Source organism: Anopheles stephensi, chromosome 3 (genome assembly GCF_013141755.1).
Source record: "Anopheles stephensi strain Indian chromosome 3, UCI_ANSTEP_V1.0, whole genome shotgun sequence".
In the NCBI taxonomy this organism is placed as follows: Eukaryota; Metazoa; Arthropoda; class Insecta; order Diptera; family Culicidae; genus Anopheles; species Anopheles stephensi.
Window position 1 is genome coordinate 59852727 of NC_050203.1, and position 23296 is coordinate 59876022.

Genomic DNA, 23296 nt, shown 5'->3' on the forward strand with positions numbered 1-23296 from the left:
GTTTGTGCGAGTTGTGGAAAATATTGTCTACTGTCGTTTGTCTACTTACACAGAGTTTCGAGCGAAAGGCCATACTGCACAGTTGACGTAAGCTGAGGAATGTTTTAAGCGGAGTGAAGTGGATGCAAATGTCAATGACAGGTACAATGATGTTCCTACGCTTCAGCTGTTCATTATGGATTGTTAGACATAGGAAAGTTACTGAGACTGTGTATCGCATCAAGATACAGTAGTTGACCTTTCATTTCAATTACTTCAATAATAAGGACAGAGACAAATGACAGCCTTTTATGGTTAAGGTTTTAAATAATTTTAAATTGAATGTTAAACGGTTTGCCATATTTAAAATGAGACATGCGATTGATTGGCATTTTGATCAGTATCATAGCTCATATATTTGGAGCACTAAATTACCAACAGTTACAGTCACTGGGGATGCTCTAAAACATTACTTTGTTAATGTTTAAGTACCAATGTGGGTCATAGACACAGCTTCGATCCGGATAACTTAAAAAGATGGATTAAGCTTGTGCAAAAGACGCTATGACAAAAACTTTTAGATGTCGGAAATACCACCATCAGAATATGGTTCTCTTTAAATACCCAAAGTTCTTAAGTGACTGATGCAAACATTACTACTTTAACGAGATGCAACAGACCTGTACGAACGTTATCTAGGCAATTTGATTAATCTCGTTTCGGTTGAACTAATTTCGGATCCTAATTAAGAGTCCTTATCGAAACTGCAAGATGTGGGATGCACTAAGATCAAAGCAGCAGATGAACCTGACATTAAAGAACTCGCTCCTTAGCGGTAATTGAGGCTTTACGTAGTCGAATTGCCCACCTTTTTACGAGCCGATGGTTGTTTTGCAGGAAGTACATCTCCTTTGAACGTCGGTTAATTCTCATTAAAACCAACAATGACTAGAGATGAAGTTAAAACGCCAGTCTAACTTAATTAAATAGTCTTCAGTCCTCCAGGATGTTGAAAGTATGTATAGAAGTATGTATAGTATAGATGGTTCACGCCATGTTCCAAATCCATATCCTGAAAACAACCTAAAAAATATATTAACACAATCTTTTCTATAACAGAGTCAAGCTAAGCACCGAAGATGTAAGAGTCATGGAACATTTTCTTGTTCCTCTTGATCGTGTTGTACTCCTTTTAAAGAGTACAGATCCTCTTTGTCTTGATTTGAGTTACCCATAGCTGTATAGTCCTACATTCGCAGAAATGGTCAGGATGAGGTATGATATCGGTGCCTTTGTGATAGTGTCTGGCGGCGCTATCAATACGCTCAAATATTAGTTCTTCTTCAGTTTTTGTCCATGTTTGTCATAGTAATGTTTCATATTCGCATACAGATTCCCATAATTTATTGCTCCAATCTACAATTTGACGTGGAACTGACTAGCAAAAGGTTAAATCATAATAATATAATTAAATGTAGAGCGCCAGCTGCTTGTGCAGCAGAATCTTGCCTGATCGTTCTATATATTAAATGTACTACCCTTCGAGAATCGATTAGCCAGAAAAGGTTCCCGACGTGGGTTGAATGTTGTTTTTGCTTCTTCTTCATCTTGATACCATTTCAACAGCGCTCGCCAGTTTGAACGACAGTTTCACTGTTTGTTCGCTCTTTATCATCCAGCCGCGATGTGATGAGGGTTGACAAGTCGGACAGGTCCGTTGGAGCAGCGCCGGCTCTAAGTGATCCTTCTCCAAAAAGCCGTCTGTCATCCTAAATACACATGCACACGCACGCACACAGCCCTACACAAAAGACACGTAACACCTGCAATCGTTTCGCCAGCATCCACGCCCGAGACACTGTACGCACAATCTTCCAAATTTACTTTTAGTTGGGAGCACCGTGTCTAGTCACGCGGGAATTGCGAAACTGATGGATGGTTGAAACACAACGAGAAACAAATTGTTCCTTTTTCTCACATATTCATCACAACGTCAGGGTTTGGGAGTAGGTCGGTCTGTTTTGCCTGCTCCCATTCGACACGAGACGGTGCTTATCTAGCAAAGCTTGTATTTTTCTTTTTCGTTTTAATGTCAAAACTTTTGAAACCATCTTGCCCTTGTCCGGTTTTTGTATTTGCTCAGTTTGATGCAGCTATTTTTACCCCTTTTTTCCATGCAAACAAGATATCCTAGTTGGAGCTAGTTTAGTTCAACCACTTTTATACTACCCCCGGGGGCTACTTGGCCGGCGGGAATCGATGGCCAGGGCTTGGTTTGTTAGTTTTACCAGAATATGGCCGGGTTTTCTCTTTTTAGATCAGATTTGAGCCAAAGTTTCTGTCACCGTTTGCCGTTCCAAGGGTTGTTACCGTTGGAGAGTTGAGATTTTTTTTTTTACTTTTATCGGTGTATGTTCGATGCTCTCTACTGTTGGTAGTAGTGGTAGAGGTTTGTTGCTGGGGAATAGAAAATCCCATCCAGGCAATAAAGGGACCGCCTGGTCGACGTTTTCGAAAGAGAATGTTATGATTTCTATTATCGTATCCAGTTGTGGATACCATGGATGCGCTGAACCGGACCTTTGTCAGGAAAGTCGTACAAAACCGTAGTTTTGTGTAATTGAATTTAAATGTCATTTAATATTTCATCGCACACGGGTGGCAGGAGCATGTGCTCCTGGTGCTCAGAGAATTAATGATTATTTTCGTACAAGCCCAACAAATTAATGGTTAACAATCTTTTTTTTCTACCACTATCACTAGTTGCATACACAATTTACAGGAAGACTTACAAAAAAATATGGAAAAACAGCTGTTAAATGAAGCCCATAAAACGTACGTTTCTAAACAAAAAAATGTCACTAAAATACAAATATCATTTCAAGACAAACAATCTAGCCGCACAGTAATTCACAACATCAATCAATGCTCAGAAAACCTATTTGCCGTACCCGAAAGAGTGTTTTCCACACATTTTCCAAAACGCAACCACCCAAGCTCAGATGACAGTCCCGTGTGGATTCGTTCGAGCATGAGCACGTGACGGTGTGTGTGGGTGTGTTGAAGAATTTGTAATTAAATTTTTGCGCTGTTTAAACCAGCTACCAACCCGCATCGGGGGTTAGGGCAAGCAACCTCTTACTGAAGCACGATGGAATGTTTCATAATTTGTTTTGGTGGGCAAAGATCCTTAACGACGGTAGCATTTTCCCGGTACCGGGTGCTTATCGGAACGAGTGTAGGAGGGTAGATTTTGTACCGCTCGACTTTTGGATATAGAAATAGCAGTCTGCGTACAGTGCAAAGCTTGTAGTGGAAAAATAACATTCAGGAAGAAAATAAAAAGAAGTCGTTGCAATTTTTGAATGAATTTTGTAGCAAGCGCAAATACTGGCTAGAGTTACCATTGCATGCTTGTGTTATAAATTGGTTTGGCAAGAAAAAGTCATGTAAGGCTGGAATGTTGGAGCATATGGCAAGAAAAATGGAGTTTTGAATTCTATCAAACACAGTTTGTTTAACTGTTATATTATCAAAACAAGCTATGAAATACGAAGAACATATTTTTTATAGTTTAAGTATTCTAATCTGTTTGAGTATGTTTCTAACTATGTTCACTATTTTTCAATACGGAGGTGGTCCGGTGACCGAGGCGCCGGTCTTCACATGGCAGGATCAAGGTTCAAATCCATCCAGAACGTACGCGGGGCTGACTACTTTGCAACGAATAAAATCAAACCACGGAAAGCTATAAATGGCAGACCGAGACCTTTAGAGGTTGTAGTGCCGAGAAAGAAGAAGAGTTTTAAATACGAATCGTTATGTTTGCAGGAAAGTTTGCTGGTGGAAAAAATCGCAATGTAAGCTTAAACAAAAGGGATATGAATTCGCTTTTCAAAGTTTGTGCACCAAACGTGTGAAAATTAAGCGAAAATGTTTGCGGATATTCGACAAAACCGACAAGCTCTTCATTTCTACCTCTAGAGAGCAACACTTCATGATAAAGGAACATGCAAAGAAACTATGAGCGATCATTTTTTTATTCAAAAAGAACTGCACGATCGTCTTGATAACTATGAGTGATATATTCCAGGACTTTAACTTATTGCAATACCTATGCAGTGCAATAAATACCTATTGATGATGTCTTCTCTTATCTCCACTCGGGGCGGTCCGGTGGCCGAGGCGACTTTGGTGCCGGTCTTCACACGAAAGGGTCGGGGTTCAAATCCCATTCAGACCACCGCACCGTACCTAAGACTGACTACTTTACTACGGGTAAAACTAAGTCAAATAAAGCCAAAAATGGCAGGCCGGGACCTCTCGAGGTTGTAGTGCCAAGGAAGAAGAAGAAGATGTCTCCTCTCGAGAATGTTCCTTAGAGTTTCCGAAGTTTAAAGATTACATGCAAGTATCTGGCTTGTCTTTCAATGTTTGGCTTGGTGATATCCAAAATAACGCCTGTGTCGATTGTAGGAGATGTTAAAATGAATACTGAAATGTGTACCAGCATTTGCAAAATAACGCGCGCCCTAGGGTAACGGCCACATTCGCTGTAGGAATTGTCTATTTGAGAGTATGATACAACATATGTTGCAACTCTGATGTTTTTCATAACAGGCCCGTGGTAGAACTCTCTTAGCTTCCAGCGTCACCTTGAGAATGTTACCATATAAAAACGGGGGTTTCATCGAGAAAATTTGTACGAATGGATCTTATACATATAACTATACCTGTAAGTGTTGAGAATTAAAAAAACCTAAAACCTTAATCATATTTTGTTACCGGGCTACGCTTCAAACAATTACACCTAGATTAAATGTATAGCTCAAAACGATAAGAATGTTGTTCGGTGATTTTGTGCTGCTTTGCTTCACACTCACACACACCACAATACAAACATCGACGAAGTAACAAAGTTAAACCACCAATTTTCCGACCAAAACCACGTTCACCTTGGGCAGTTTTTCACTTCAAAGTCCAACACCACCGAAGTTGATGGTCAGCTATAAAAACACAAACGCCCGTTGGCTGAGCTTTTTCTTTCCCGGGATAAACTAAAAGCACGAGTTCCCGACCACACCAACGGTTAGGGTGTACACATTTCAGTTGTACTTTACAAACATTTTGCTTCATTCGCTTCCTTCACGCAAGGGTCGTTGGAGTGGCAAAGGGAATGAAACAAAAAGGCCGACCACTACCGATTTGGTTAGTTGAATTATTAAACCATTAAATGTGAATTGTGGTGATTTTTTTCTTCTTTAAACTATTAATAAAGCCAAGCTTTAATTTTTACAAGTCGGGCAAAACCTTACTTACTGAACGATGACTGATGTGACTTATATTTCACATTTCCTTGTACCTTAGAGACCTAGTTTCTTCGTCGTGTTGCACGGAAGTTTGCAATTCTATTATAAATAGAAAGGCATGTGGTGGTTTGAGCTTAAAGCGCATACCAATTATAGTTTTGATCAAGATGGCTTCTTTTCAGCGACGGCAGCCTTGGGCGTCCATGAGCATTGGTTTCGTGAGAGCAGTCGCAGCTTGTTTCTTTGCCCTGGCGATTCTCTGCGAGTGCATGTTTGAATGAAATAATGACCCACATTTTGGAATGTAGCACATGCGATGCCATTTTAAGCTACAGGTTTGAATGTTTATAGCACTAATCCGTACATCGTTAGCCGTAAGCATTTCGTGTTAGTAGAATGCGCTTTTTAAGTGTGACGCCTAATCCCGTGGGTCGTTATCTTGGAATCGTTCGTGCTTTGAATAAAGATATCAATTTCTAGACAAATTGGCAGGATTTGTGTGAAATGTGAGTATCTGAGATTTTCCAAAAAAAAATCTTTCCCAAAATGATCCGTGATGTTTATTTTATTTATTCACGCATTGGAGCCAGCACCTTAAAGTTAATTTTAAACATTAAATCAAAAATAATAACTCATACCACTGCATCATTAATTGCCTCTTCAAAAATCGTTCGCCGAACCACACACTCCCCACACCATGAATTATAAATAAAAAAAGTAAATCCCAAATTTCACCATCCCCAACTGCCATGTTCTATCGTGTGGTTTTGTCGCACCGAACAAAGTAACAAATGTACCAGTGTACTCTGTGCCGTTGTACTGCTGCGACGGAATTTCATTCAGTTCGACAGCAATGGCGCCGTGTAAAGCGGGCCGCCCGGTACAGGGCACCTACACGGCACGTACCGTGATTTACAATCATTCACCTCATTGGCCTCCGAAAAAAGGAGGAAAGCATGCATAAGTTATGGCCCGTTACCAGTACGCCACCTCATTCAACATAATCACGACCAATTCTTTGATGGGACCAGACGTAGAAGTACTGCTCTGCGGAGGGAATGGAGGGAGAGTGTGGAGAACGGGAAGCAAACTCCCCACGAGAACCTCACCGGGACCTTCGATGTGGTGTACTCATTTAGCGAGAGAGAGAGAGGGAGAGAAAAAAAGGGTACATTACATCCATTTGTGGTTGTTCTGTGGCGGGACCTTGCTGGTAGGAGTTGATACTTACCGTATATTGGTCTGTCGAAGCCGTTTTTCCTTAGTAGACTGAAAAAGCTGAGTGGGGAACACACACACATCCTCGTTGATACTTTCCGATTGCCCAATTGGCAGAGCTTAGATTCGCATCACGTACGTTCTAATCAACGGCTAAAGCTACTGTCGGATGTTATAAGTCGCATTTACGAATGTTGGTTTTCTTTTCTTTTCTGTTATAAAATTAACTTTCAACAGCATTGCCAGATGCCAGAAACCTGCTAAGCCCTCTACAGGAGCTCAACAAGGGCCGAGTGAGCACAGTATGCGTGTGCGAGGAAAAGGTTTCCGTCTTGTTTGAAATTGGACGCCTTTGGATGCGTTGTCGAAGGCCTTGCGTGGTCAAAATCATGATTCAAACTCAACGAACCAATAAAAATTCATGTATTCCTTTGCGTTGCTTGAGGTTTCTTTGCCCTTTTGTGCTGTTTCTTGTTCTCTCGTTCCATGCAAAAGGCATCCGTTGCCCTTTCGGGTAGCCAATGAGAAAATAGGAAACAGAGGATTTGTTGGAGGCAGCTGGAGTAGTACAACCGGAGGCCGTGTTCAAAGTTTTACTGGCCTTGAACCGTATCGATGGAATTGAAGGCCTTTAAGTCGCTTTCATACTGTCCCTCGCTTACTTAACTCCTCGCCTCCTCGAGTGGTTTCCACTTTCTTTTTTGCAATCCATCATCTCGGAGGCACGTAAACATCAGCGAAATGACTGAAAGTTTCAATTTTCTCGGAAAACTTTACCTTTGCCTTTACGATGGTAGCCGTGGTTGCAATCCTTTACGGTGTGAAATCAACGGCTGAAAGCTCATTGGAAAAAGGTTTCGTTGGAGTCGACTCTTTGCAGTGCGTTCACAGTGCGATATTCTATGCAAAACGAGAAAGTAAAGCGGGCAGTCTCTGTGTGTGTGTGTGTGTGTGTGTGAGTTCAAGGGTGGAAAAATAAATAGCACTAAAGTTCAAAAGATTTTCAACGGACGGTTCGACCGGTTTCCCAGTGTGACGATGCGTGGAAAGTTAACAACTTCACAGCACCACACATTTGGTTGAAAGTGTAGCGCAAATTCACGGCGAATCGGTGTGCTCGTGGCGAAAGTGTTTGAATTTATGACGCACCCCAGCAACACCGATCGACGAAAAGGGACGGGTGTAGAATCAATCCGATTGTTAGCTGGGAAAAACTTTTACTTGCCAAGCCATGCACATTGTTGTTTTATGAGTGGGCAATGTTTACCTTAGCCAGCGTAGAATCGAACCGGAAAGTGTCAGCTAGCAGCCAACACAAACAGACAACTCTTATCGCATTCATACTCACGCTCCAAAAACAATATGAGCCCAAAGTTTTTACAGTAAAATGGGAATTAATTATACCGGGTATTTTTTTAGCCCATTCACATTGCGTAAACCACAAATAATTCTACCCGGTCTCACTAACCTATGGTGGAAAACGTTTGTTCAAAAGATTATTAAAACAAAAGCAAAACCTTGCAATCCTTTGGGCCCCGGCCGTGAATGGTTCGTTCGACCGGAAAACGGAGTGCATCGGATGGCTTTTAACATTATGTAAGCTTATCGAGTGAACGTCAACCTTTCTCCACCAGGCCTGCAAATGGCGGCTTGCACTGAGCCGTACGATAAACCTTCCATCGCCATATTTGCTCATCCCGATAAGGCTCAAAAACATGAGATTGCTGTTTACGGAAGCTCGGTGTTTGTGTATGCAAAATTAGTATTCCATTTCCTTCTACTCGCTGTCCTTCTCTCTCTCTCGTTCTCTCTCTCACTCTATCCGAGCCAGCCCCATGTCCTATCGGGGCAGTAAATCGGAATGTTTGGTGCCAGTGAAGTGCGTAACACTGTCGACCGGAAGTCCATTTTCACTCCATTAGATAACGGCGCCGTTTTGCGGGGATTCGTTGGGCGGTGGCAAGAGACCGTACCGTCTGAGCTATCGATATTTGAGGATCAGACAGTCGGCTTCGGGGTTGCATTTAATCCGAGCTTGAATCTGTGGATAGCAAGGGGGAAAATGCGTTAGCGCAGTTACACTGTGATGTGTATGGCTACGGGTACATTTCGTGCCTTTTGAAGCAAGATGAAATGTGAAAGATAGCACGGGTGATTGGGGCAATTGAGGTGGATGGGCGGTGTTTAAAGTGGAAGTGGAGAAGGTTGGATTGCACTTGGTATAACAATAAGAAGATGGATATGATGTGTTGTAAAACGGGTTGGCGTATTACATGGGTGTTACTGGTTTTTTAACATCGACTCATGCATAAATATAGGTTCTGTTTTTTTACCGTACTGTTGTAATGGATTGTAGCAATTAAAAAGTGGTAGTATGGTTCCTATTGATAATTTGAACGAATTTATTTTTAATACACTTTTTAATGTGTAATTAAAGATGAGCTTGGTAAAGCTGGCTCTAGTCCAGTTTAGTATTGTAGTTCAAATTATGCATCCTGAGTATTTTAGAATTTATAGGTGGTGTCCTTCGAATCCATCGAAAGGTCTTACGGATATGTTTGAAGAGCTCGAGCATCTTTCTAATACAAGTCCTTCCTATTTGCCAGGTCAATCGTAAAATGTTCCTCTTCTAACGCCTGTTTTTTGCCAGTTAGTTTAATTTCTCGTGTCCGGAAATTCTACCGTGACAGAGGACCCAAGTTTGCGCAATATGAAACGCTGTTTCAAACATTGGGACTAGCAGTTTAAATATTTTTATTACACAGAAGTTTTGATTCGCAAAAGCTTATGCAAAACTCAGTGATTGTAAAGATCAAGTACAAATCCAGTACGCTTTTTGCCATTAGCAATAGTCCTGGAAGTTAATGAAGGAAAGCTCAGTTACGAATCTTTGGAGCAGTAAGTTTCGTTAGTAGGGCCAACAATCCTGAGATTTTGACCTAAGAAACTAGCTCGAGAATGCCGCATTAAGTTCGAGGAGTAGCTCCCGAAACATCACTACTAGTGACTTGTTCTTTGACAATATCATGCTCCCTAGTACGCATAAAAGATAACGGGTGTTAGTAATCTGCCTTGTTTGAGTAATTGTATATTGAATTTATTTGTATTTTGTATTATTTTATGATTGAATATTTTATCATTTGTTCGATGAACAAGTAAGCGGTTTTCAATACTTTGAAGAGAATAAAATATAATTATCAGGAACTCAGGATTGTAATTTAAATCCGAAGCTTTTAAAGTTCTAACCGCTGTGACATACCCATTAGTTTTGGAATTACAGTGAATTGAAGCAAATTGAATAATTATCATATTTAACAGTTCTCACGAAGTGCACATGCCACGGAAAAATATAAATTTATCCTCTCAAATGCTTATTTTAATTTTGGCTCGATAAGCTCAATACTTCCCACAACAGCTATTCAGATACATTCAACTATTATGCATGAAAGTTGAATGCAATTCAGGAGACTAATACATCTAACTCCGCAAATTGGATAAATATCAATTAGATGGCAATCATTATCAAAAAATATTGAGGCTTTTACCGTGACCGCTTAATTCGGTTATGTAGTTCGTCCACAAAACTGAAGATCATCCACATTAGCCCCCAATAGTTGAGATGAGTTGGTAAATGGTGTTATTTTGCTAAAAACACTTTACAAAAACCTCTTGCTCTCTCCCCCTTCTCTCTCTCTCTCTCTCTCTCTCCCCCAAAGCACATTACATTCGTTTCCGAATCACGTTCGTTGTCACGTGTCGAAGCCCTCAAAACATTGTGCCCGGTGGCAAAACTTTTCCCCTTAACCGTCACCACTACCGACACCACCCGTACGGGCGAAACTTCGCTTTTTGCGCTCTCAACTGCACGGTAGGGGAACAAAGTGCCACTAAATTTAATGGATTGATGCTAAAACTTTCCAAAAAACGGGCACATTAGTTACGGGCCCCCGACGGTAATGTTGATCGATATTTGCTACGTGTTTGTCGATGGTGAAGGTTTGTGTGGTTCATTGTTTCGCCATATATCGTTTCCAGCGTTGCCTAATGTTCTCGGTTTTTCTTTCCCTTTTTTCACTTCTACTTCTTCTTCTTTTCTTCCCGCTCTATAGTTTCGGCGCCCGTGTGTGAAACGCGTCGTACATCACGTGGAGTAAAGTTTTGCGAGAACCGCACCCACGTGTCACTGATCTCGCTGGGAATTGTTCGAACGTGGAGCAATCGACACATTCTTACGTAAACGGATGGAGTAAGGCACTAAGTGTAGTGGCGTTGTGCTGGAGGAAGCAGAAGTTACCTTCATCGAGTGTTCGATTGTCTGCTAGCTGGCAAATAAACTTCGCAAGAGTTAAAACCCAACAGCTAGAATAAATCACTGTGCACTTGAGGAGAGCAACACAACTACAAAAAATGAAAAGTGAAACTATGTGATAAGTGCGGTACTACCAGATATCACGGTAAATGAAGTTATACAGTGAAAACAGTGGTTAAAAATGTGTAACTAAAAGTCTATCTAAGCCCACATGTCCGGAAAAAGGGGCTAATGTAGCAAGGAAATAGTGTCACCATGTGCGCAGTGCAAAAGCTCAAGTGGGCACTGTTCAAGTAGCACTAGGGAGGTATGAGGTTTTCTGCCTGACACCGCAAGGCAACTCCACAATCGAAGCCATCCGGAAATTAGTGCGCAGTCAGTGTTAAATATGTCGACAGTGAAGTCCCCCTTCACGATTCCGTGCGACTGGTGAATGGGAATGGCAAGTGTGTTGTGATCGCAAAGCAAAAACGAAAGAGCAGAGAAAATAAATGGCGTCTGGCGGCGAAAAACAAAAGCAGTGAGTTTCAAAAAGATTTTCGCTGCAAGTATCCCGAAAAGTGTGATCGGAAGGAATAAAGTAAACAGTGCTACTGTTTCCGGTCGGTGCAGATGTGTATCGTGTTCGCGTGAAGAGTCCTCGAGCTATTAAAGGTGCTGACAATTCTTTCCATGGTCAGCAAAGGTGTGTGTGTGTGGGCGCGCGCGTTCGTGTGAGTGATAGTGTGTGAGAAAATAAATCCTAGTGAGTGTTGATCATGTGACAAAGAAATATGTTGTACCGAAAGTGAAGCTGATTTGAAATAGCCGATAAAAACCGACACGAGGCCACAACCACGGATCGGAGAGTTTGAGCTGCTTTCTGATGTTTTGAGTGAGCTATGTCCGGCGTATGTGTGTGTTAACCGGTCGTATGTGTGACGGATCAATTGCGTAAAGGTGCAAGAATTTGTTTCATACCACCGCTAGCGCCACAAAGCAACGAGCGAAAACGGTCTAAGGTGTTCGACATAAAGCTATTTTCAGAAAGTGGGCCAGAACAGCGCTACAGTTTTGTCGCTAGCCTGAAGCAGTTTTCGGATCCATACCGGCGCGTCCCATCGAGTCAGCACGGACCTAACAGGTGAGATCACTTATAGCTCTTCTCCATTCCTTCCATTCATCGATTCGCTCCTCTATCTCCCTCGAACGTGTGTGTGTTCTAAAGTGTCAGGGGCCCTGGAGCGTGAGTGAAAGAAAAACCCATGCACATCAAAAACAATACCGCTGGAGCCACTGAGTCGACAAAATCATCCTCTTCTAAACAAGCGTAGGAAAACATCCTTCTCGAGGAAAAAAGGAAAACTAGTCGAAACAAACAGGCGGACCAGTACTGGCGCCTGAAACTTTTGCTGGAATCTTTTTTGGACCATTTCACGCAAAGTCATACGCAAACAAAACTTGCGAAGAAAGCAGACCCCTCTCACACTTACACACACACAAACAGAGGCGTCGGTGTGAGAGAATGACCCCCGTAGGGTGCTTTTGCGCGTCGGTTTGCGTTGCCACCCGAGCGGAAAAGGATACACCGGGTCGTCCCTTACCGGTGTTGACTGTGGGCAGCGCAAAGTTACCGCATGGAATGGTGAGGAGTTATCCGGAGCGCAGAATAATAATCTGACCCCCTGAGGAGACACCACGATGTCTCGTCTTATCACCTGTACGCCTATCGTACGCATCTTCACACCTTTCCATTCTGTACGTGCGTTTGTGTGTGTGTTTGTGAGGATATTGTTTGTTGTACTGTTTGCCTTTTGCAATAACATTCTCCCTGGCTCACATGCGTTAAAGCAAAGCTTACCGAGACCGAGTTTTGGGCAAACGGTTTCCTAATGGACCCGAAACCGGCACCCGTAAGTGTGCCGCACGAGTGCCTCACGTAGAGATTCAGATTGCACGGATGTTCTCCCCAGGAAAAAATAAAAACACTTACATCCGGCTTTAGAGAACACATGCGAGTTCGAGTGTGGGACGATAAGAGGATAATGATATGGCGCAATAAAAATTAAGCTGTATTGACTTCCGAACCAACCAGACCAGACGGCCATAACGCGTGGCTCGGCCATAAAGCGGACAGGACGCAGACCGACAGGTTGTGTACGAAAATTGAGCTCAACATCTTTTACAGTTTCCCTGGTATTTGGTAAAAAAACTCGACCAGATGCTTTACACCTGATATCTTCATTGCCGACCCACCTGTAAACAGAGACAACGTTTCTTGGAGCGAGATATGTATCTCGTGTTTGTTCGATAAAAAAACAATCGAACAAAAATCTCGACCGTCATGCTGAGTGAACGGTAGTGATGGTACTAGCGTAAACAAACGAGATAATTGACATTGCTGCTATCCCGCTAGGCACATACACTACATCACTTCTTGATAGAACATACCGATTCCACACCATTTTCAAGTAACGGTGAAGATTTCTTGTGTATTTTGGTGTGGGAATGCGTGGCTAGAACCACAAATTGCTGCCCATGGAGCAATCGTTGTCCAGTGAAAATGACCGACAAACGATTATGGTTGTTTGAGGAGCAGGGTGTCATAAACGAGGCATAAGAGGGCAGTGCAAAGAGCCGTCGTGGAGAGGTGTCTGACCACCCCGTAATGTGTTTGTTGAATGTTTCATACCGATTATAATATGTTCTATTGATGAGTCTCAGTGGGACTCTTATACCGGTGGTATCTATCTCTCAATTAGCCCACAAAACCTGAGTGTTTATTAGAAATTCATTAATAGTGGAAGAGGGATAGGCTCCCATCGATAGTATAATCAAAAAGTGTGGAGCAATGTTCCATTCAAAATCAAACAGAGCAGTGAAGTCTCCTTCTACCACTAGGACCTTCTACCACTTGAATGATAACATTTAAAAAAGAAAATTGAGGTTACTTATGGGCTAGCAGATTGTTAAGCCATAAGATGGTCCAGTGTCATTTCGATGACTTCATCCACGTGACTTTTTACTCCAGATAGAAAAAGTGGTTCATACTATAGAATTTAAGTTTTTTTTCGGATTTTTGTTAAACTGGGGACTTATAATATATATTGCATTTTTTAATAATGTGAAGAATATTTATGAAATTTCATGACAACTACCTAGTTTGTGTTATCCTGTAGTTCTTATTTTTTATTACTGTGTCAAATGTTTAAAAATAGATGATCAGAGGTCAGTTTTTGTTAAAACCTAAAAGAAATTAAAGTTATCAAATAATTATATAAATCCAGACTCCATGATTATGATAGTCCTTTTCGTAATAGCAATAGAACTATTTGTGAAACTAGTGAGGTTGGCAGCAATCAAATAGAACGCTCAATAATGAACGTGATCGAACGAAGCCCTAGAGTTTATAAATAATTTATGAACATATTTTGCGGGATTAAGCTACACGCACATTACTCTGACTGTAGCGCTCTGTTAAATGATTCCGTTCTACAACCATCCATAAATAAAGATGTATCATTATCTAATTCACTAACTGACTCATAATAATGTATTGGCAAATGAGCCACACATACACACATGATGCACCTGCTAGCAATAATTGCAGCACCGGATGGTGGAACGTCATGAATAGATTCGCAAACAGGGGCTCGGTAAGCGCTGTTGGATGGCACCAACCGACACCGACGACGAACGCTGATCGATACCGATTGAGCTGGATACCGATTTATGTGGCGAGCGTGGTGGTGGCTGAATATCGTATAAATCATTTATTTATTAGCTTCTACTCTCGCAGTTGGACTTATCCTTCCGATCAGCCTTATCGTCTTACTAATAACACGAACGTGTGCTGAACGCACTGATCCATTCAGTGATGTGAGGACATTTGATGACCAGCAACAGGGAGAAGAAACGAATGGTACGTCCGTGGCGTGTAACACATCCGTGAGTGCTGTTCCGCTCATCCGCTACAATATTTCTACGTTCTGTGTCTGTATGTTTCCTACTACAAGGCACGGCAACCGTTGGCAACGATGTTTGTCGATTAAAGCTGCTGCGATTAGAGTAATGGTTCAGAAGTCTCGTAATTCGATCTGTTCCGCGCGTCCCAACCAACGGATGGACCGGATGTGGTTTCGTTCGTCGAGAGCTACCAACCTACCACGGTTCACATCCACAAATCAATCCGTTAGTCGAAGTCGGGCTGTGTTTCACGCCCGACTGCTTGGCGAAATGTCGGTGGAAGAATGTTGTCCGTGCTGAGTGCGATCGGGGCGAGATATTTGTTTGGATTCCGGTACGCAAGCAATCGTCGGTAACATCGGCTCGGACAGAGAACGGCTTCATCACAATATCCCCTGCGATAAATCAACCCTCGGTTTCTTCGCCCGTCCAGCGGGCAGCACTGCAATCCTTCCAGTTGCACAACAGTTGCAAGAACTACAACGTACACAACGGATACCACATCTGCAATAAACCGTTGATGCATCGTTGCCTGTGGGTCTTCCTTGGTTTTTGTGCGAACCTTGTTTCTTCTTGCCGAACGTGCTGCTTTTACTCAATGATGCAAACCCGGAACAGTCAGAGTTCGTTTATGTTCATCTTGGTGGCCCCTTTTTGGCTTTTACAGTGCCGAGACACCGGGCCCTACTGCACTATAGCATCTAACACATTTGGAAAGGTACGGAGCAAGTATGGAATTTTCCTATGAAAAGCTACCCGCAAGGAATTGTGTGCGTGGAACGGGACGAGATGTCGTACGGATCGATGGACGGTGAGTTGGTTGTAGCTAGGCAACAAAACCAGATAGTTGGGAAAAGCATTCCTTACCAACGAAACCGAGCAACCGTACGAAACGAACCACAAGTTCACTGAAACTAGTGTACGTAGCTCGGGCAATATAGCCCCCTAAGCAACGACTCTCTCTCGCTCTCTCGCTCTTCCCACGGTGCTAAATAGTTGTTGCAACATCAGTCTCACTGATACACCCGAAGGCTAAGCATCCACCGGTGGCCGAGCGGGTGGAGTTTTCCGGCTGACTTGATTAGTATTGATTTTTGATGTCTTCCGATGGTGATAAAAGATGACCATGGGTTTTCCAACTGTCAGCCGAACGTACACATCGCAAGCCATCCGACGCTGTTCGGTCGCTCTCGAACGATGCAGGAAACCAACGGAAGGAGTCGACAATCAAACGGGTTTAATTAAATTGCTGGCCGGACAGTCACTGGGGTTTTCTGCCAAACACTCACGGGAATATGAGTGGATGACAACACCCACCAGTGGATGGTCTAGTTCCGATGGGTGTAGGTGGTGTACGCTGGGGACGGTAATCGATTTAATTTATTTATGTCACAAAAGGTGACGATTATTTGACGACAATGCGTTGCACTAGCAGGTGTCTCGATACTAGCATGTGCTCACAAGACGGCAGACGGTGAATATGCAAAAGGACTTACAAACTGCTGGAACGCTGATACTGCTGTGTGATGAGTGGGAGGAGCAACAGCAGTAGTTAAGGGTCAAATGTGAGATTCAAGGATCAATTAGTTGGGCTGTTCATCCTCTGTAACATACACCAATTATTAGGATAGTGTTAATTAGTGCCAGTGGCAGCTTGTATGGATATCAAAATTGATTGCTTTTAGATGTATCTCACAGGCAGCAGGTTTTCGCAACACTGCTTGCCTGAACATCTCTTCTCGCTGCAGAAGACATCTAACATACTCACCCTGTGCCTCGCTCAACTGCTACGGCATCCCACCTGTTGGACAAGCTGTCGGCAAGAGCGTTTTATTGTTGTCTTCTGTGCCAAAATTGTTGTCTGGTCGGAAAGTGCGCCCAAACACGTATGCTTCACCCGGTCTGGTGGGCTAGCATTCTGTTTGAAGTTGCTGCCCCAGGAAGCACGAATCGTGCCGCATGACTTCAAAGCAAAACACAAACCTCCCGAGGACTAAGTCAACAACTGTTTTCGGGTACAGTCTGAGCTGGATGTGATTTTGCAAGCAAGACCGACATCTTGTGAGTTGGATATAAAAGGGACTCTAGGAAAGCGACAAAACACCAGAAGAGGACAGCAAGCTTCTTCGCCTTGCGCATACATAATCCTCCGTCACACGAGCGTGTGTTCCGAGAATGGACAGACTCGTGCCAGTTTTGGCTGCTTTCGTGCGGCGAATAAATGGACTGCCCGCTGACTTCAAAGAGCCGAACGGTCGGTGAAACACATTTTACACCGTCCTGGCGTCCGTTTCATCATAAAATTAAGTCATAAAGAAGGCAATATTTGGACGGCCATAAAACGAGGGACTCTCTGTTCCCTGAGCTCTTCTGCGCTGTTTTTGAAAGCCAGATTTGATCCTCATGTCTACGTATCGCTGGCCTGTGCCGGTAGCTGCCGCTTCGTTTAAAGGGTTTTTATTTGCTAAAATAGGTCACCCAGGATAGTTTACGTGTAGTGTGTTGTACAAACACACACACACACGCTTACACGTCGACCAAAAATCGGTAATAGGTGTGAAAGGTAAAAGGCATCAAAGTGGGAGCAACAACAACAGCAAAAAGCCCCAACACGGTACACTATCGTTTTGATACCGAGGGCGAAACAAATCGTCTAATTTCTTACAGTTCTACCAATCGCTAGCAGCACATGGCGACGTGTTCTAACTGCTAACGTTACCCGTACAACACCGTGTTCCGAAATGACCTTTCGCCAACCTAGCGCCCGAACACACTCGTTCGCAAACCGATCGATTGATAAGTCCGGCAGTATCCGCTGACAGCGAAAACAAATTATAACGGCCCGACGACTGCCCGGGTGACTTTTTCACACCGACCCAGCCCGGCAAACCCGTGTCGGGTGTTTGGATGCGACAAAAAAAAGTTCAGAAATAAATTGGTGATAAACAGCTTCTGGACAGCTGTTTACTACGCCAGGACCGAGAACTTTGCCAACCGATGTCTTCTTTTGCCTGTTTAGTTTGAGGGGATGTACCTCGTGCGCGCTCGGGCGTTTTTGCATCCTGCCGCCTCTCAGTGGCTTAACCAAGATTATGTTCACCTTGGGCGTAGCTGAAGTGGTCACATTTATAGCCGTCGCCGTAAAAGTTGTGTAATGTTCCTTTGTGTCACCTGTTCGCCCCCAGCTGCATTTGGGACCGGGTTTGGTGGGTTTCCCTTTTTCAGGAGAGCACTTGTGTTTGGTGTTGCACTGCAGATGCATTTTATTGTTCGTCGTTGTAGCAAAAATTTACTGTCGCTCTCGGACGTGACTGACGAAAGCGGTATGGCACAATGGTTGGGGGCAGTGTTGCCTTGCTGCGATAAAGCATTGCAATTTGTAGTCATGGTGAGTTTTGTATGTTCTGCGCGTTGCCTGCCAGAGTGAAACATGCTTTGGGATAAAATTGCTTCGTTTCTGAAATATATAGTCTACTGACATACATACACTCGGAATTTGGCACGAATAAGTTGTTTAGTGTTGGTAAAAACTTTCTTTCTAATGAATGTCTTCATACTGTTGAATTTAGTTTTGGATTTGAATTTGAATAGCACGAGAGCCTTAAAATATGCAATTCGCACAACACGTTTGCAAAATACTTCTTTTTATCGTTATTTTGGTATGAAGAAGTAATTTATTTGTTAAGAAAAATCACATACAAACATTTATATGATTGCGCTAAGATGAAATTTACGAGTTGTATGAAGCTGACTGACACATTCCTCTTTTAATGTGAACATTTTTCACCAAAACTCGACAGCCTCGCATGGTGTACATTCTCCTTGCAAGCTCCTTAATAAGGGTCATTCTTAGAAAATTCCTGTTGAAATTAGTTTTTCCCTTATCCATCACAAAGTACCGCAAACAATTTCACCAGTGTGCTAGTGTGCGAGAAGCCAGGCCCAGTTATCTAATGAAATTCCTACAAACGTGACACAAACAATGCTTTCTCCGATGCTCGTCAGCAGCTTGATGGCGCGCTTGTTGTTGATATGCCCACGGGCTGTTCGGCTGGCATTGAGCACATTTATTTATTGACTTTTCCATCAATGTCATCACTGTTACGCCACAGTCTTTCCGCAGCTTCCGTCCGGCTTGTTCCGTCCGGGAGTATTTATGTGTGGATAATTTGTTTCTACGCTACGGGGACTGTGCGGTCTGGTGCAAGCGTACGCATCCTTTCCACCGATTTCCTTTTGTGTGATATCTTAATTAGTTTTTGCGCTTGCAGGAATCAAGTGAGCGAACCAAACGGTTTGCGTAGATAGGTGCGGAAAATTAAATTTTCCCTGCTCCACGTGATGCAGTATCCGCATCATACGTGAATACTAATATCAGCGTACCTGATGTAAGGGGAGGAGGGGGGAAAGACGGTACATAAAGTGAAGAGCTCTAGCCGGGAAAACTGTGCCGTACATTCAATTAGCAGATGTTCGAGGCGATGCGTTGCTAGTGCGTTGCGCGCTGCAGTTTGGAGATTTACTGACCGGGTACGGATCATCATCGCACACCGTGTTCGCGTGTGCCGAGGTTGGAGACGTTCGTTGAATAATTGAACGCAGCCGGAAGCGCAAACACTGTTCAATCGGCCTGTCAACGATGCGTATCGGCTGGACGGACGTGTAGGGTTTCGATGATGGACAACTGTGCGAAGTGTTGAAGTGATTCGAATCACCACCAACAGGAAGGAAGGGCAGATTGACTCGAGTTCGAATGGGAAATTGAATTCTCGTCAGAAGTCAGCCAGGTGGACGATTGGTTCTGTCGCATTGAAGAGTTGTCTCCGCGCAATGCACGAAGGCTCTCGTTTTAAAAACTTGGTTCGAAAAATACACAATATACTGCCAACGGGAATGCGTATGCTTGTATCTACACACCGAATTTGAAAGATGATTCCAGAAAAGTATGAGGTGGCTCAATTTGGATGGAAAGTTGAGGGTAAAATCTGGCTCAAATAATACATGAATGATTTTTATCATAAAGTCAAACACAATTTGTGCAGATATTCGTGTTATGTTTCCTGGAATTGATCGGTTAAATGGTGGCAGGAATATCGAGTTCCGGACGTCCATATTTCAACGTCCAAAGTTTGCTCAGGCAAATTTTAAAGCTCTCATTGCAGTTGATTTGGCAAATGTTGCACCAATGGCATCTGCTTTCAGCCAACTTTCGAAAGCACTGAATCGAAATTAGATTATGCACATGGACGCGAGCTGGATATAACACCACTGCTGGAGATGCTTTCCAAATCGACTGGATTCCCAGCAATGTTCCGATATTGATATCGCGAAACGTGAGCTGAGTTATAAGCACAGTTTTCCGTTTCCATCAGTTGAGCAGATCAGTTGAAGCATTCGATGGAAGGTCTTTGAATAATTTTCATTTGATGAGCATACTTCATGCACTTCAAGTTTGGTTCCGCTACAGTGAGGCAGCGTTGGAAGGATCACTTTCAATCGCAGCACGTTTACAGATCTCTTCAATTCAAACTAATGAACAAACAATTAACTAATGATGCTGCAATTCTGCCTGTATAAATTGGTCTACGAGCTTTAGTGACATTTGTTAGCAATACCTGGTATTTGGAAGCCGATGTTCGCGACTCCGGTCTTCACTCACCAGGACCGCTTATCAAATCTTATCCGGATTGTCTTCCTGTACGCAGGATTGACTTCCAAGTTACCGGTGTAATTCATTCAGGGAAGCCAAAGATGGCAAGCCGAGGCAAAAACACGAGGTGTTTAATACTTTCCAGCTGAAAGAATTATGTTGGATAGTAGCTAAAGCTGTAGAAACGCTGAAAATGATCATGAATAACTGTAGAAAAGTTAGCATTTTAAAAAGTGTCCGACAGTATTTTAACGGCTTCACCTCTTGAAAAGCTTGTAAATTATGTAGAATTAAAGACATTGCAATTCATTCTTTCTAAACTACAAACATGTTAGATATAAGTAAAACTATTAAGAAACAGTGGTTAATGACATCAGTGATCAGCAGTCTCATTTTAACCATGGGAACTTAACGGGAATGATGTTTTTCCAAAATCGTATCACTAATGCCGACGAGCTTACCGTTAAGAGAAACTACTCGTTGCAAAAGAATTGAAAAGAACATTTTCGCACTTAGATGATGAGAGAGCTTGAAGTATGCATTGGTGGCGCATGGTCGTTTACTACTTAAATGGAGGCGCATTCACGGTTTGGAAAACGAAATCTCGCCAAACCGATTTGATTTTTTTGTTGTAATGTTTAAAACAATACGGTCAGGCCGTATTTGATGAATAAAAAATGGAGGCGCATTGCAAACTAAGGAAAACTTTTAATGGAGACGTCTAGTGGACAATAAAATGATAAAATTTGGAGAAACTCACAGTTAGGGATTAAAATATAATTTATCTTTTAAATTCAAGCAATCAAAATTAATCGTGTTAACATCACACTTAAATCAAGGAAAGACTATTCGTTATAAACTTTTAATGTTTAGTTAAAACAATTAAGAAAAAGTTCAGTTCCCACATCACCAATCAGCAGTCCTTTTTCAAGCATCAGAATATCTTGCGAATCCTGCTTCTCGGAAACCTTATCACTTATGTCGACAGACTAACCGCTAAGGGAAACTTCATTCCAGGAACCCATTAACTCTCGAATATACACGGATACCAGGCGGGCTGATAACGAATTGGAACGAAGAGTGAAAAGTAAAAGACTTTACGCATCAGGAAATTTCCAATCCCGCCTTTTCTCACGCTCGAATACCAAAGAGCAGGCTGGGCTGGGCCGTTTGAGCTCATGCGAGCAGCTGTTGTTAGAAGGGAAGAGGTTTAGATTATGCAGTCATCACAGAACTCCGGTGACGAACCATCCGGAAGACGAACAAACGTTTCTCCTGCCAGAACCATCACACATTCACACACATCCGCCCGGCAGAATGGTTTCGGGATGGGTCCCGGCAACATCAACGGTGCGGGTTGCTACGAGCATCAGTCAGGCATTAAGTACACGAGCACACATATGAGGTCGATGTTTATGGAAACAGCTACAACATCGTTGTAGCACGCGCCGGGATGGCTTGTCGATGTAGGGATGTAGAGTGTTGTGGGTCCTGTCTGTACGATTGGCAACATTTACAGCATGTACGCTGCTACACGGTCTGTGTGCCTGTGTGTGTGTGTGTCGAATATGAAGCAGCATGCTTTCCGACCGCAATCGATTCGGGCAGCGTCGACAGATCCCATGAACAGGAAAGTGTCCTGCTGGGTGTGGCGAACAACGTAGGTAAAGCGATTACATCGGGAACTCGTACGCACGAGCCTACATGGTTGTACGCAGCATAGAGCAGCTTTAGCTTCTGGGTGATCTGAGCAGCTGTGCTGGTGGCCGTTTACCTGCCAAAGGATTCATATTTCAATGGTCCCAGCTGCGCTCGAGGGTTCCGCGTTAAGCTCCTTACGGCAGTTGGGGAAAAACCACTCATCCACGCAGGTTCCGGAAAGTGTTGTGTTGCACTGGGAGTCATTAGATTAGTGTATGCTCGTTGGTTCCGATGTCAATCAACACGGGAGTTTGTAGGAGGAAGCAGGCTCACGAAAATATTGCTATCGTAATGAGTGTTGGTTGTTTTGGGACCCCGCCGTTCTTCTAATACTAGCCCATCATCATAATCATCCTGACGATGAGCATCATCATCGAAATGGTATTTGAGCGATGTGCGTGAGAGACTGAATGATGGACATTGTGGAAAATTAGAGCATGACAGGATAGATCCGAGAGAGTGGTTAGAGTTGCTACAAGAGTATACAGCGGCAGGACAGTCGAGGAGTCGTTTGTGGAATGTTGTGTTTTTACCTACTTTCTCGCCTACGAATGTTATTTTCTAGGAAACATTAAAGCTCAACATCATTACCGCCGATACAATGGCTCCCCTATCTTCAACGCACCCACCTGAATGGCTCGTCACACGCAAAGTTGTCGTGGGCTTGAACCAGTCAATCGATAGTGATTTATTTGCACGTGTCACTGGACGGGATGTGATTTAGTTGTCGATGATGGGAACGTCCTGCGTATAATGCGGCCACGGCGCAATTGTTTCCATTTCCGTGGGCAAATTAATTACTTTGTCAACAGTCGCGAATGCGCATTAATTTCATGCGTTGAGAGTGCGTCCTGCTGATTGAGTGCGATTTTTGTGCATACAAAATCAGTCACCTTTTGTGTGTGCGTGCGTGGGATGTTTGTTCTAGAAATGGGTAATGGTTATCTGATACGAGGCATTCGTTACAAATTGAACACCACCAGAATGATGGATGAGCTGTTGATTGTTGATTTGAAACAGGATCTTTAATAAGTAGTTACACCAAAGTTTTTACTATTCAGTTATATGGATTAAGTCGTATTCAATGTAATAGTGTTATATGTTTTGCAGATTTAAAAAGAAATGTGGTACATACGGATCCCGTGAAGGGGGTATAAAAATTTGCTATACTTACTATATTTACTA

At 42.9% G+C, this 23296-nt stretch overlaps 1 protein-coding gene across 1 annotated transcript in view; it reads left to right on the forward strand.

Moving 5' to 3' along the window:
- Positions 1–23296, forward strand: part of LOC118510004 — a 181204-nt gene that overhangs the window by 23952 nt on the left and 133956 nt on the right. Inside the window, exon 3 of the mRNA XM_036051389.1 lies at positions 10616–11938. The gene's annotated coding sequence lies outside the window, so the exon portion shown is untranslated. The remainder of the gene's footprint in view (positions 1–10615; positions 11939–23296) is intronic.